The sequence below is a fragment of the Salmo salar genome, chromosome ssa15 (assembly GCF_905237065.1).
Source record: "Salmo salar chromosome ssa15, Ssal_v3.1, whole genome shotgun sequence".
NCBI lineage: Eukaryota > Metazoa > Chordata > Actinopteri > Salmoniformes > Salmonidae > Salmo > Salmo salar.
This window is the reverse complement of record NC_059456.1, coordinates 48859500-48873654: the sequence shown is the minus strand read 5'-3', so window position 1 is coordinate 48873654 and position 14155 is coordinate 48859500.

Here is a 14155-nt window from a genome sequence, read left to right as displayed (position 1 = left end):
CAACCTGTGCCGGCTCCATGCACCAGGCTTCCAGTGCGCCTTCCCAGCCCGGTACGTCCTGTGCCGGCTCCCCGCACTCGCCCTGAGGAGCGTGTCATCAGTCCGGTTCAACCTGTGCCGGCTCCATGCACCAGGCCTCCAGTGTGCCTTCCCAGCCCGGTACGTCCTGTGCCGGCTCCCCGCACTCGCCCTGAGGAGCGTGTCATCAGTCCGGTGCAACCTGTGCCGGCTCCATGCATCAGGCCTCCAGTGCGCCTCCCCAGCCCGGTACGTTCTGTGCCGGCTCCCGCACTCGTCCACCAGTGCGTGTGTACAGTCCGGAGTCTCCAGCGACGGTCTACAGCCCGGAATCTCCAGCGACGGTCTACAGCCCGGAATCTCCAGCAACGGTTTACAGCCCGGAACCTCCATCGATGGTTCACAGTCCAGAGCTTCCAGCGACGGTTCACAGTCCAGAGCTTCCAGTGACGGTCCACGGCCCGGAGCTTCCAGTGACGGTCCACGGCCCGGAGCTTCCTGCGCCGGTGCCATGGCCGGAGCCTTCCTCTGCACCGGTGCTCAGTCCAGGCACGGCGTACAGTCCCGCTCCATGGCCGGAGCCTTCCTCTGCGCCGGTGCTCAGTCCAGGCACGGTGTCCAGTCCCGCTCCATGGCCGGAGCCTTCCTCTGCACCGGTGCTCAGTCCAGGCATGGCGTCCAGTCCCGCTCCATAGCCGGAGCCTTCCTCTGCGCCGGTGCCCAGTCCGGGCACGGCATTCAGCCCGCTCCATGGCCGGATCCGCGGTCTGAGCGGGTGCTACGTCCCGCACCAGAGCCGCCACTGACGCTAGCTGCCCACCCTAACGCTCCCCATCTAGTTTCAGGTTTTGCAGTCGGAGTCCGCACCTTTGGGGGGGGTGGGGGTACTGTCACGCCCTGACCATAGAGAGCCCTCGGGGTTCTCTATGGTGTTTTAGGTCAGGGCGTGACTAGGGGGGTTTCTAGGTGTTATATTTCTATGTTGGTGTGTAAGTATGGTTTCCAATTAGAGGCAGCTGAATATCATTGCCTCTAATTGGGGATCATACTTAGTGTGTCCTTTTTCCCACCTGCTTGGTGGGATATTGTTTTGTATGAGTGCCTATGTGCACTACGTATTTCACGATCGTTATATCTTTGTTGTTTTGGAAGTTTCACTATCATTAAAATGTGGAACTCTACTCACGCTGTGCCTTGGTCCAATTATTTATACGACGGTCGTGACAGATAATGGGCCTCCATACGCCTATGTAGATATTCCATGAAAAATCGGTCGTTTCCAGCTACAATAGTAATTTACAACATTAACAATGTCTACACTGTATTTCTGATCAATTTTATGTGATTTTAATGGACCAAAGAAATTGCTTTTCTTTCAAATACAAGGACATTTCTAAGTGATGCCAAACTTTTGAACGGTAGTGTATTTATATACACAATACCAGTCAAAAGTTTGGACACACCTACTAATTCAAAGGTTTTTCTTTATTTTTACTATTTTCTACATTGTAGAATAATAGCGAAGACATCAATACTATGAAATAACACATATGGAATCATGTAGAGGTGGTAAACAAATGAAAATATATTTTATATTTGAGATTCTTCAAAGTAGCCACCCTTTGCCTTGATGACAGCTTTGCATTCACACAACCAGCTTCATGAGGTCGTGACCTGGAATGCAATTCAATTAACAGGTGTGCTTTGTTAAGTTAATTTGTGGAATTTCTTTCCTTAATGCGTTTGATCCAATCAGTTGGGTTGTGACAAGGAAGGGGTGGTATACAGAAGTTAGCCCTATTTGGTAAAATACCAAGTTCATATTATGGCAAGAACAGCTCAAATCAGCAAAGAGAAACAACAGTCCATCATTACTTTAAGACATGAAGGTCTGTCAATCCGAAAAATTTCAATAACTTTGAAAGTTTCTTCAAGTGCAGCCGCAAAAACCATCAAGCGCTATGATGAAACTGGCTCAGGAAAGGAAGACCCAGAGTTAACTCTACTGCTGAGGATAAGTTCATTTGAGTTACCAGCCTCAGAAATTGCAGCCCAAATAATTGCTTCACAGAGTTCAATGAACAAACACATCTCAACATCAACTGTTCAGAGGAGACTGATGGGAATCAGACTTTCATGGCCGAATTTCTACAAAGAACCCACTACTAAAGGACACCAATAAGAAGAAGATCCTTTCTTCTGCCAAGAAACACAAGCAATGGACATTAGACCGGTGGAAATCTGTCCTTTGGTCTGATGAGTCCAAATTTGCGATTTTTGGTTCCAATTGCCGTGTCTTTGTGAGACGCAGAGTAGGTGAACGAATGATCTCCGCATTTGTGGTTCCCACCATGAAGCATGAAGGAGGAGTTGTGATGGTGTGGGGGTGCTTTACAGGTAACATTGTCTGTGATTTATTTTGAATTCAAGGCACACTTAACCAGCATGGCTACAGTGGCTTGCAAAAATGTTCACCCCCCTTGGCATTTTTCCTATTTTATTGCCTTACAACCTGAAATTAAAATAGATTTTTTGGGGGGGTTTGTATCATTTGATTTACACAACATGCCTACCACTTTGAAGATTTTAAATACATTTTTTTGTGAAACAAACAAGAAATAAGACAAAAAAATATGAAAATTTGAGCCGTGCATACCTATTCACAATCCCCCCCCAATGTTAATACTTTGTAGAGCCACCTTTTGCAGCAATTACAGCTGCAAGACTCTTGGGGTATGTCTCGATAAGCTTGACACATCTAGCCACTGGGATTTTGCCTATTCCTCAAGGCAAAACTGCTCCAGCTCCTTTAAGCTGGATAGGTTCCGCTGGTGTACAGCAATCTTTAAGTCCTACCACAGATATTCAATTGGATTGATGTCTGGGCTTTGACTAGGCCATTCCAAGACATTTAAATGTTTCCCCTTAAACCACCCGAGTGTTGCTTTAGCATATTGCTTAGGGTAATTGTCCTGCTGGAAGGTGAACCTCCGTCCCAGTCTCAAATCTCTGGAAGACTGAAACAGGTTTCCCTCAAGAATTTCCCTGTATTTAGCACCATCCATCATTCTTTCAATTCTGACCAGTTTTCAAGGCCCTGCAGATAAAAAACATCCCCGCAGCATGATGCTGCCACCACCATGGATGGTGTTCTCGGGGTGATGATAGGTGTAGGATTTGCACCAGACATAGCATTTCCCTTGATGGCCAAAACACTCAATTTTAGTCTCATCTGACCAGAGTACCTTCTTCCATATGTTTGGGGAGTCTCCCACATGCCTTTTGGCGGACACTAAACATGTTTGTTTATTGTTTTCTTTAAGCAATGGCTTTTTTTCTGGCCACTCTTCCGTAAAGCCCTGCTCTGTGGAGTGTACGGCTTAAAGTGGTCCTATGGACAAATACTCCTATTTCCGCTGTGGAGATTTGCAGCTCCTTCAGGGTTATCTTTGGTCTCTTTGTTTTGGTGGGCGGCCGTCTCTTGGCCAGGTTTGTTGTGGTGCATTTTTTAATAAAGAATTGAATGGTGCTCCATGGGATGTTCAACGTTTATAACCCAACCCTGATCTGTACTTCTCCACAACTTTGTCCCTGACCTGTTTGGAGAGCTCCTTGGTCTTCATGGTGCCGCTTGCTTGGTGGTGCCCCTTGCTTACATTTACATTTACGTCATTTAACAGACGCTCTTATCCAGAGCAACTTACAAATTGGTGCATTCACCTTATGATATCCAGTGGAACAACCACTTTACAATAGTACATCTATATCATTTTTTGGGGGGGAGGATAGGGGGTTAGGGGGTTACAAGGATTACTTTATCCTATCCCAGGTATTCCTTAAAGAGGTGGGGTTTCAGGTGTCTCCGGAAGGTGGTGATTGACTCCGCTGTCCTGGCGTCGTGAGGGAGCTTGTTCCACCATTGGGGTGCCAGAGCAGCGAACAGTTTTGACTGGGCTGAACGGGAACTGTGCTTCCGCAGAGGTAGGGAGGCGAGCAGGCCAGTGGTGGATGAACGCAGTGCCCTTCTTTGGGTGTAGGGACTGATCAGAGCCTGAAGGTACGCAGGTGCCGTTCCCCTCACAGCTCCGTAGGCAAGCACCATGGTCTTGTAGCAGATGCGAGCTTCAACTGGAAGCCAGTGGTGTGTGCGGAGGAGCGGGGTGACGTGAGAGAACTTGGGAAGGTTGAACACCAGACGGGCTGCGGCGTTCTGGATGAGTTGTAGGGGATTAATGGCACAGGCAGGGAGCCCCGCCAGCAGCGAGTTGCAGTAATCCAGACGGGAGATGACAAGTGCCTGGATTAGGACCTGTGCCGCTTCCTGTGTAAGGCAGGGTCGTACTCTGCGAATGTTGTAGAGCATGAACCTACAGGATTGGGTCACCGCCTTGATGTTAGCGGAGAACGACAGGGTGTTGTCCAGGGTCAGCCCAAGGCTCTTAGCACTCTGGGAGGAGGACACAATGGAGTTGTCAACCGTGATGGCGAGATCATGGAACGGGCAGTCCTTCCTCGGGAGGAAGAGCAGCTCCGTCTTGCTGAGGTTCAGCTTGAGGTGGTGATCCGTCATCCACACTGATATGTCTGCCAGACATGCAGAGATGCGATTCACCACCTGGTTATCAGAAGGGGGAAAGGAGAAGATTAATTGTGTGTCGTCTGCGTAGCAATGATAGGAGAGTCCATGTGAGGATATGACAGAGCCAAGTGACTTGGTGTATAGCGAGAATAGGAGAGGGCCTAGAACTGAGCCCTGGTGGACAGCAGTGGTGAGAGCACGTGGTGCGGAGACGGATTCTCGCCACGCCACCTGGTAGGAGCAACCTGTCAGGTAGGACGCAATCCAAGAGTGAGCCACGCCGGAGATGCCCAACTCGGAGAGGGTGGAGAGAAGGGTCTGATGATTCACAGTATCAAAGGCAGCAGATAGGTCTAGGAGGATGAGAGCAGAGGAGAGAGATTTAGCTTTAGCAGTGCGGAGAGCCTCCGTGACACAGAGAAGAGCAGTCTCAGTTTAATGACCAGTCTTGAAACCTGACTGATTTGGATCAAGAAGGTAATTCTGAGAGAGATAGCAAGAGAGCTGGCCAAGGACGGCACGGTCAAGAGTTTTGGAGAGAAAAGAAAGAAGGGATACTGGTCTGTAGTTGTTGACATCGGAGGGATCGAGTGTAGGTTTTTTGAGAAGCGGACTCTCGCTCTCTTGAAGACGGAACTCTCGCTCTCTTGAAGACGGAAGGGACATAGCCAGCGGTCAAGGATGAGTTGATGAGCGAGGTGAGGTAGGGGAGAAGGTCTCCGGAAATGGTCTGGAGAAGAGAGGAGGGGATAGGGTCAAGCGGGCAGGTTGTTGGGCGGCCGGCCGTCACAAGTCGCAAGATTTCATCTGGAGAGAGAGGGGAGAAAGAGGTCAAAGCATATGGTAGGGCAATGTGAGCAGGACCAGCGGTGTCGTTTGACTTAACAAACGAGGATAGGATGTCGTCAACCTTCTTTTCAAAATGGTTGACGAAGTCATCCGCAGAGAGGGAGGAGGGGGGGAGGGGGAGGAGGATTCAGGAGGGAGGAGAAGGTGGCAAAGAGCTTCCTAGGGTTAGAGGCAGATGCTTGGAATTTAGAGTGGTAGAAAGTGGCTTTAGCAGCAGAAACAGAGGAAGAAAATGTAGAGGAGTGAAAAGATGCCAGGTCCGCAGGGAGGCTAGTTTTCCTCCATTTCCGCTCGGCTGCCCAGAGCCCTGTTCTGTGAGCTCGCAATGAGTCATCAAGCCACGGAGCAGGAGGGGAGGACCGAGCCGGCTGGGAGGATAGGGGACATAGAGAGTCAAAGGATGCAGAAAGGGCAGAGAGGAGGGTTGAGGAAGCAGAATCAGGAGATTGGTTGGAGAAGGTTGAGCAGAGGGAAGAGATGATAGGATGGAAGAGGAGAGAGTAGCAGGAGAGAGAGAGCGAAGGTTGCGACGGCGCAATACCATCTGAGTAGGGGCAGAGTGAGTAGTGTTGGAGGAGAGCGAGAGGGAAAAGGATACAAGGTAGTGGTCGGAGACTTGGAGGGGAGTTGCAGTGAGATTAGTAGAAGAACAGCATCTAGTAAAGATGAGGTCAAGCGTATTGCCTGCCTTGTGAGTAGGGGGGGACGGTGAGAGGGTGAGGTCAGAAGAGGAGAGGAGTGGAAAGAAGGAGGCAGAGAGAAATGAGTCAAAGGTAGACGTAGGGAGGTTAAAGTCACCCAGAACTGTGAGGGGTGAGCCATCCTCAGGAAAGGAACTTATCAAGGCGTCAAGCTCATTGATGAACTCTCCAAGGGAACCTGGAGGGTGATAAATGAAAGGATGTTAAGCTTGAATGGGCTAGTGACTGTGACAGCATGGAATTTAAAGGAGGAGATAGACAGATGGGTCAGGGGAGAAAGAGAGAAAGTCCACTTGGGAGAGATGAGGATTCCAGTGCCATCACCCCGCTGACCAGATTCTCTCGGGGTATGCGAGAACACGTGGTCAGACGAGGAGAGAGCAGTAGGAGTAGCAGTGTTTTCTGTGGTAATCCATGTTTCCGTCAGCGCCAAGAAGTCGAGGGACTGGAGGGTAGCATAGGCTGAGATGAACTCTGCCTTGTTGGCCGCAGACCGGCAGTTCCAGAGGTTGCCGGAGACCTGGAACTCCACGTGGGTCGTGTGCGCTGGGACCACCACGTTAGTGGTGTTGCATACTCTGGGGCCTTTCAGAACAGGTGTATATATACTGAGATCATGTGACAGATCATGTGACACTTAGATTGCACACAGGTGGACTTTATTGAACTAATTATGTGACTATTGAAGGTAATTGGTTGCACCAGATCTTATTTAGGGGCTTCATAGCAAAAGGGGGTGAATACATATGCACGCATCACTTTTCTGTTTTTTATTTTTTAGAATTCTTTGAAATCCAAATAAAAATCAATTTAAATTACAGGTTTTATCACTACAAAATAGGAAAAACGCCAAGGGGGATGAATACTTTTGCAAGGCACTGTACCATAGCATTCTGCAGCGATACACCATCCCATCTGGTTTGCGCTTAGTGGGACTATTATTTGTTTTTCAACAGGACAATGACCCAACACACCTCCAGGCTGTGTTAGGGCTATTTAACCATGACGGAGAGTGATAGAGTGCTGCATCAGATGACCTGGCCTCCACAATCACCCGACCTCAACCAAATTGAGATGGTTTGGAATGAGTTGAACCACAGAGTGAAGGAAAAGCAGCCAACAAGTGCTCAGCATATGTGGGAACTCCTTTAATTAAGACAGTTGGAAAAGAATTCCAGATGAAGCTGGTTGAGAGAATGCCAAGAGCATGCAAAGCTGTCATCAAGGCAAAGGGTGACTACTTTGAAGAATCTCAAATATAACATATATATTTGATTTGTTTAACAATTGTTTGGTTACTTCATGATTCCATATGTGTTATTTCATAGTTTTGATGTCTTCTCTACGTCATAACTCTACAGAATAGTCACAGACACGACAACTATTATTCTACAATGTTGAAAATAGTAAAAATAAAGAAAAACCATTGAATGAGTAGGTGTCTCCAAACTTTTGACTGGTACTGTATATGTAATATATCTGTTTAATTACTGTAATAAAATGAAAAACACATTTATTGTGTTGTGCAGTCAAAATATGTAATGATAATGTAAAAAACCCATAGTTAAGGAAATCAGTGGTTATTTCACAGGAAGTGTGATGAGAGCAGAAGGCCATGTGCATGTCATGATGGGACTGTGATGGATGTGACAGCACTGCTCTCAACCAGCACCATGTATTGTACAAGGGCTCCTGTGAAATACTACTGAGAGAGACATAAACTTCACAGCTACACACACACACACACACAAACAAGCTCACATACACACTTGTCTCTCAGCCCCCTCACCGCCCACCTTTTTTCAAGCAGTTGCTAAGGTGACGGCAAAGACTGAAATTTAATCAGACAGTAAATTGAGCAATGTTATTTTCTCTTTCATTATTGAATGTCTGTGATACTTATGGTGAGATGATGTGTCAGACATATTTAGGCTTTTGAAAACCTTGAAAGTAAATGTCATATGATCCTTACTGCATAAAGGCAGAATGAGACATTGAATATTTCCCTTGTTGCCAATGAAACCCATATCAAAACTTAAACAATTCTGATTTACAATGCACCTAGCAACAGCAGCAATATCTGTTGTAATCTCTCGTGGACAGATGCAAGTAACATAAAAAAGTAGCAGCATCTGTCAAAAGACTGTGGGATGCAACAACCAACAAAGAACTTTGTTCCAATACAGTGATTTTTCTTCACTGATTGTTAGGACAAATGACAATTTCTCAGGTGCATGCAACTTTCACATTTTGGAAGGGGAGGAGACATTTGGATCACAGGGAAAATCTTAATCGCACAGTGCTCTCCTCTTTCTCATAGCACATTGGATGAGAAAGGCAGAGGTCCTGCCTCTCTGAACTTCTGCTCCAAAGGGGTTTAAGAAGGAGGGAAGGAGAGAGGAGAGAGGACACGAAGAGTATGCAGTTGAGATTCTCCCATAGACTTGCCCGAACCTGGCAGAGACTTGCTGTTTAAAAAGGGGTGGAGACTTCGCTGGTATTGTTAGTATAATCTCTAACACGTCTCTCCCCAGAACTTAATCAAGTATCTGCTGCAATTATGCAAGATTTTAGTTCTGGTGTCCAACTTGATAACTGTTGCATAACATATATTAATATTTTGATGTCATATTCTTTATCCACAAATAATGTCATAATGATGTTTTATTATACAATATAACACTTGAGAGTTGCATAGATTTCAGAAATCAGACGGACAGAATGGTGGACAACTCTGTCCGGCTACACAACTCATAGCTCATACACCCTACAGCAGTGGTCAGCAATAGGCCAAAACCGGCCCACAAGTGTGTGTGTGCGTGTCCCCCCCCCATTCGAATGTTTGGGGGGATTGTCGTTTTTGGTCAAGAAAGATATGTTTAATTTAGGAAATCTCTTCCCAAGTATTCCCACAAATTAAGCGACATGTGGATCTTATGTCATTGTAATCAAGGTATGAAATGTTTGTGATTTTCCAGTATAATCTCTTTTTGGGCTTAGTTGTGGTCAATTTGCAGTGTACAAATTATTATAATTATGTTCTGGCCCTCCGACCATTCGCTCCGACAAAAATCGGACCGCGGCTAGTCGCCCACCCCTGCTCTACAGGGTAACAAACAGTACAGAGAAAATCCATTATTGTTAACTTGCTGATATTGAATAGTCTCTGGACAGCGAAAGCATGAGCAGAAGCTGCAAATGCATGACATTCCATATTGATTTAGTGATTGGCAAGATTTTTGGGTTGACTTGGTATAATGGCTATAGAGAGATGTGCATGTATTCTAGTGTTCTAGGTCTATTTTTATGATAATAGCTATGCCTTGGTTTAGGGTCAAAGTAGCTTAGAGGAGGTCACCATTTGTTGTTGGAGTACATATCTGCCTGTTTAAGTTAGTTCTATGTTTAAATGAGTTACACCTGCAAGTACGCATTTCATTGCACTTTGTAAACCATGTACAGTATTTCATGTGTATGTGACGAATAAACAAACTTGAATTTGAACTTGTGAGTATTTGCAAACCCATTCCTTCCTAGATTAGGCTACATGCTGAGATAAGTAATAATAATAGCCACTTATCTGAAGCTTTTATCTAAACAGTCATGGGTGCATACATTTCCATATGTATGGTCCCATTAGGAATCTTATCCACAATCCTTTGTCCCGTATGGCTCAGTTGGTAGACCACGGGGGCGAGTATGAAAATGTATGCGCTGACTAAGATAGATAGTCTGCTAAATTTCTAAAATGATCATGTAAATCCTGGACCTTGCAAGCACTGTGCTCTACCAACTGAATCACTAATAATAGATGCCATACATAGGGATGTTGGAAAATGTGTGATTGACAAGATTGTAATATGGTTGACTAGTTTGTGTGAGGAATCTGGTTAGTGCTATCTATAATGAAATGCACATGCAAATACAGTGTAATGTGATTGGTTCTTAGCCGTCTATGGTTAACATGGCAAAAGCTTCGAGGTCTAGGATAAGACACAAACAGTCATGGTCCATTATCTACTATGGTTTGTAGCGATGAATAGATTTTGAGTTCATGAATTACTTCTCATTTCACATTGCAGTTCATCAGTCAAATAAAAGCATGTACAGTCCATTCATTAAATACAGTAGATGAATCACGTGAGATATACATGTTTTGTCATTTTTCCCGACCCAAGTAAACTGTAAAATTAGTTGCAATTTTGTTAACTTTTGTCAGTATACACATAACTTTGCCAGTGCATGTAATTTGAAATACTAGACGTTTATCTGTTTTAGACATTATTTAGTTGAAGATAATCCAAAACTATTGTTCATCAGGCTTTTTGAAAATTAGTTTATTGGCTTTTGGTAATGGCACAAATTATTCTACGCACTATTGCGCAATCACAGTAATGTATTGATCATGCTCAGAAGGGAAAAAATGATAGGTATAAAAAAATGTCACACCACACCAATGTAAGATTAAGAAACATAACGATTTGTCACTCACCATGTTGATCCCTCTGGGTAGAGAGAAGGATCGGTAGGGGTATCTCATCATCAGTCCCTCATCCCACAAAACTGGACTTGGACTCCTTATTCTTCCCAAAGATTTCTGCCGCAATTCTGGAGGAGCTGCTGTTCCTACCACACCCATTTTCCTCTCCCTCTCCAGAGTTGACAATGTGTTCTCCTTCTTCATCTTAATGTCCTTCAGCTCATCCTCCCTCCGGACGCTGTCAATGTCCGTCTCCAGGTAAGCTTTCCCCACAGGCATTTCTAAGGGACCCTGCTCCTCCTGCATCCTGCCCCGCTGCAGTGCCGCTGAGCAGGGCAGACTGCTCCTCCACCGGCACTCCACTTGGATCACGTCGTCTCCTGACCCTGTGGTGGTGCTGGGGCAGGTTCTGGGGCTGAGGGAACTGGATCTCTGGGGAGGAGGGGGAGGCGGCAGTTTCTGGAAGGCCTCCAGGCTGCCTGGGACGAGCACTCTGCCACTGACGTCGTCCAGGAAGTTTGAGAACTTGAGTTTGGCTTCGATCTTTTTCTCCAGCCAACAATAATGCACTGACGTGTTGATCACATTGCCGCTGTTGCTGCTGCTGCTGGTGGCTGTTGTGGTGTTCTGGCTACTGGAGGTCAGGCTCTGCACGGAACCAGCCCTCCTCCCCCTCCCTCTCCCTCTCCCCCACCAGGCTCCCTCTCCCCATGCTGTCTGTTCTGCCCCCTCATGCAGCTCCACGAGGCTGCATGGCCCTCCCTGGACTCCGTGTGGACGAGCTCTGCTGTGAGGCCCTCTGGCTGAGCTGGAGCTGTTGAGTCTGGCCTGGAAGGCCTCCTGGCTGTGCTTCCTGATGGAGCTGTGGAGCAGGCAGGCCTCCCCGGAGCTCCAGCTGTCTAGGCTGGCGTAGGCCTCACTGCTGCTGCTGATTCTGCTAGGGCTGGGGCTGGATGTCAGGCTGCATGGGAAAGACCTGCTGGAAGTGGGGGCTGAAACATCAGATTCTTCCAACCAGAAATGCATGAATCCAGGGCAGGAGCCAGAGGTGGTGGAGCCTGGGGATAGCTTGCTCAGCCCAGCCCCCTGAGAGAGCAGGGATACTGGGGAGGCTATCCCTGTCCGGTCAGTCAGCATGGAGCTTCTCTGCATGGTAGCTACTAACTAGATCATTTTGGTAAGTGTTGCAGCACTCCCTCACTGTCTCAATCAGCATTAATGGCTGGACCATTGTTCAGTGCACATCAGTAATTTTAAAGTGTTCAGGTCCAATTCTGTCCTGTTCTGCCAGTCAGGTTGACCTAGGACCAGTCCGGTTCGTTAACACCCCAGGACAAACGAGTGGCCCCCTACCATGCCAATCTGTTCCAGGACCACCCTAACTCAAATATTAAACTAGGACCCCCTGTGAAGGGTGCCACATTGCCCGTTCATGCCAATCTTACAAAATGATCACTGTAGCCTAAATGTGTGGCCCACATACTATAACCCACATCCCCCCTGTAACAGCCAGGCTAAACTGAGAGCTGTGTTAGTTACTACCCCAAAATCCACCCTATAAAAAGGCTGAAACTAGCATAACAGGAAAACTGCAAAAATACAGTTCCCTCTAATTATATCCCACAAAAGCAGCAAGCCAAGCAACCTTGGAATATCTAAGTTTAATATGTTCATAGGAAGTATCAAGCAGTTCAACAGGCCCTGCTCTGAGAGCACAGTCAAAGTCCTTAATTAGACCATCTATAGATAGCATTGGAGCCAATGAGACTTTTTATGCCTTTTCCAGGTCAGTGGCTCCAGCAGGGCATTGGTCACAGATAGAAACACATGGCAATTGATGGGAGAGAGAGAATAATGGGACGCAATGTGAGAGAGGGAGACACTAATGGATAATAATCAAGTAAACAGTCACTTGTATGGCATACAAGCTACAGGCTACCGTGGCCTATATTTTCGCAGGAAACAAAAAGCACAGATCTGTGCAAACAATACTGTAAACCTTATTATAATCTGGCAGCTTGATTTAATTTTAAACTTTTCTTCTACAAGGGGCATTATGAGGGCGTTATGAGGAGGCGCTGACGCTGTCGTAGACATCGATCCAGAGCATCCCAAACATACTCAATGGGTGACATGTTTGGTGAGTATGTAGGCAATGGAAGAACTAGGACATTTTCAGCCTTATAATGCTGAAACATGGTGTGATGGCGGCGGATGAATGGCACGACAATGGGCCTCAGAATCTCGTAGCGGTAACAGTGCATTCAAATTGCCATCGATAAAACGCAATTGTTTCCATTGTCCGTAGCTTACGCCTGCCCATACCATAACTCCACCGCCACCACGGGCACTCTGTTCACAACACTGACGTCAGCAAACCGCTCGCCCACACATCTGCCATCTGCCCGTTACAGTTGAAACCGGGATTCATCCGTGAAGAGCACACTTCTCCAGGGTGCCAGTGGCCATTGAAGGTGAGCATTTGCCTACTGAAGTCGGTTACCACGCTAAACTCAGTCAGGTCAAGACCCTGGTGAGGACGACGAGCTTCCTTGAGACAGTTTCTGACAGTTTGTGCCGAAATTCTTCAGTTGTGCAAACCCACAGTTTCATCAGCTGTCCGGGTGGCTGGTCTCAGACTGAAGAAGCTGGACGTGGTGGTCCTGGGCTGGCGTGGTTACATGTGTTCTGCGGTTGTGAAGTCGGTTGGACGTACTGCCAAATTCTCTAAAATTACGTTGGATGTGGCTTATGGTAGAGAAATAAACATTAAATGTATGCCTACAAGGTGCACCTCTGTAGTGATCATGCTGTTATATCAGCTTCTTGATATGCCACACCTGTCAAGTGAGCGGATTATCTTGCCAAAGGAGAAATGCTCACTAACAGGAATGTAAACAAATTTGTGCACAACATTTTTGAGAAATAAGCTTTTGTGCGTATGGAACATTTCTGGGATCTTTTATTTCAGCTCATGAAACACTTTACCAACATGTTGCGTTTATATTTTTGTTGAGTTTATATAGGGAATTGTTGACATGCTGTCAAATTTTTATTCTCGATGAAATTTTATTTATACTTTTTTTAATGCATTTTTCATACCTTTCTTTAATATTTTAAAGATAGAAAGATGATCGGCTATGTGTAAGTCCGGTTTGCGAGTCTCTTAACAAAATGAAATCAAAATATTTAGGCTGACATCATCCAGTGTCCCAAAATGTGTATTTGTGTGATATGCAAATATGTGCATACTTAAATAAATATAACCTAATTTTCATATTTATTACAATATTTCTCGAAAATGTTTAATATAAAAAAGTATTATATTTGTGTCCACGTTTAACTGGTAAAAGTTGATTGTGATATGATTAAGAAAAAAAAGACTTTTTGGGTGTGGTGTGTAGCCTTAAATCACACTGCCAGATTATAATGAGGTTTACGGTACTTTTTGCACAGATCTGCACTTCTTTTGCACCACAAAAATATCACCCTATTTTTCTACTTGTCAATCCCTATCTTTGTAGTTCC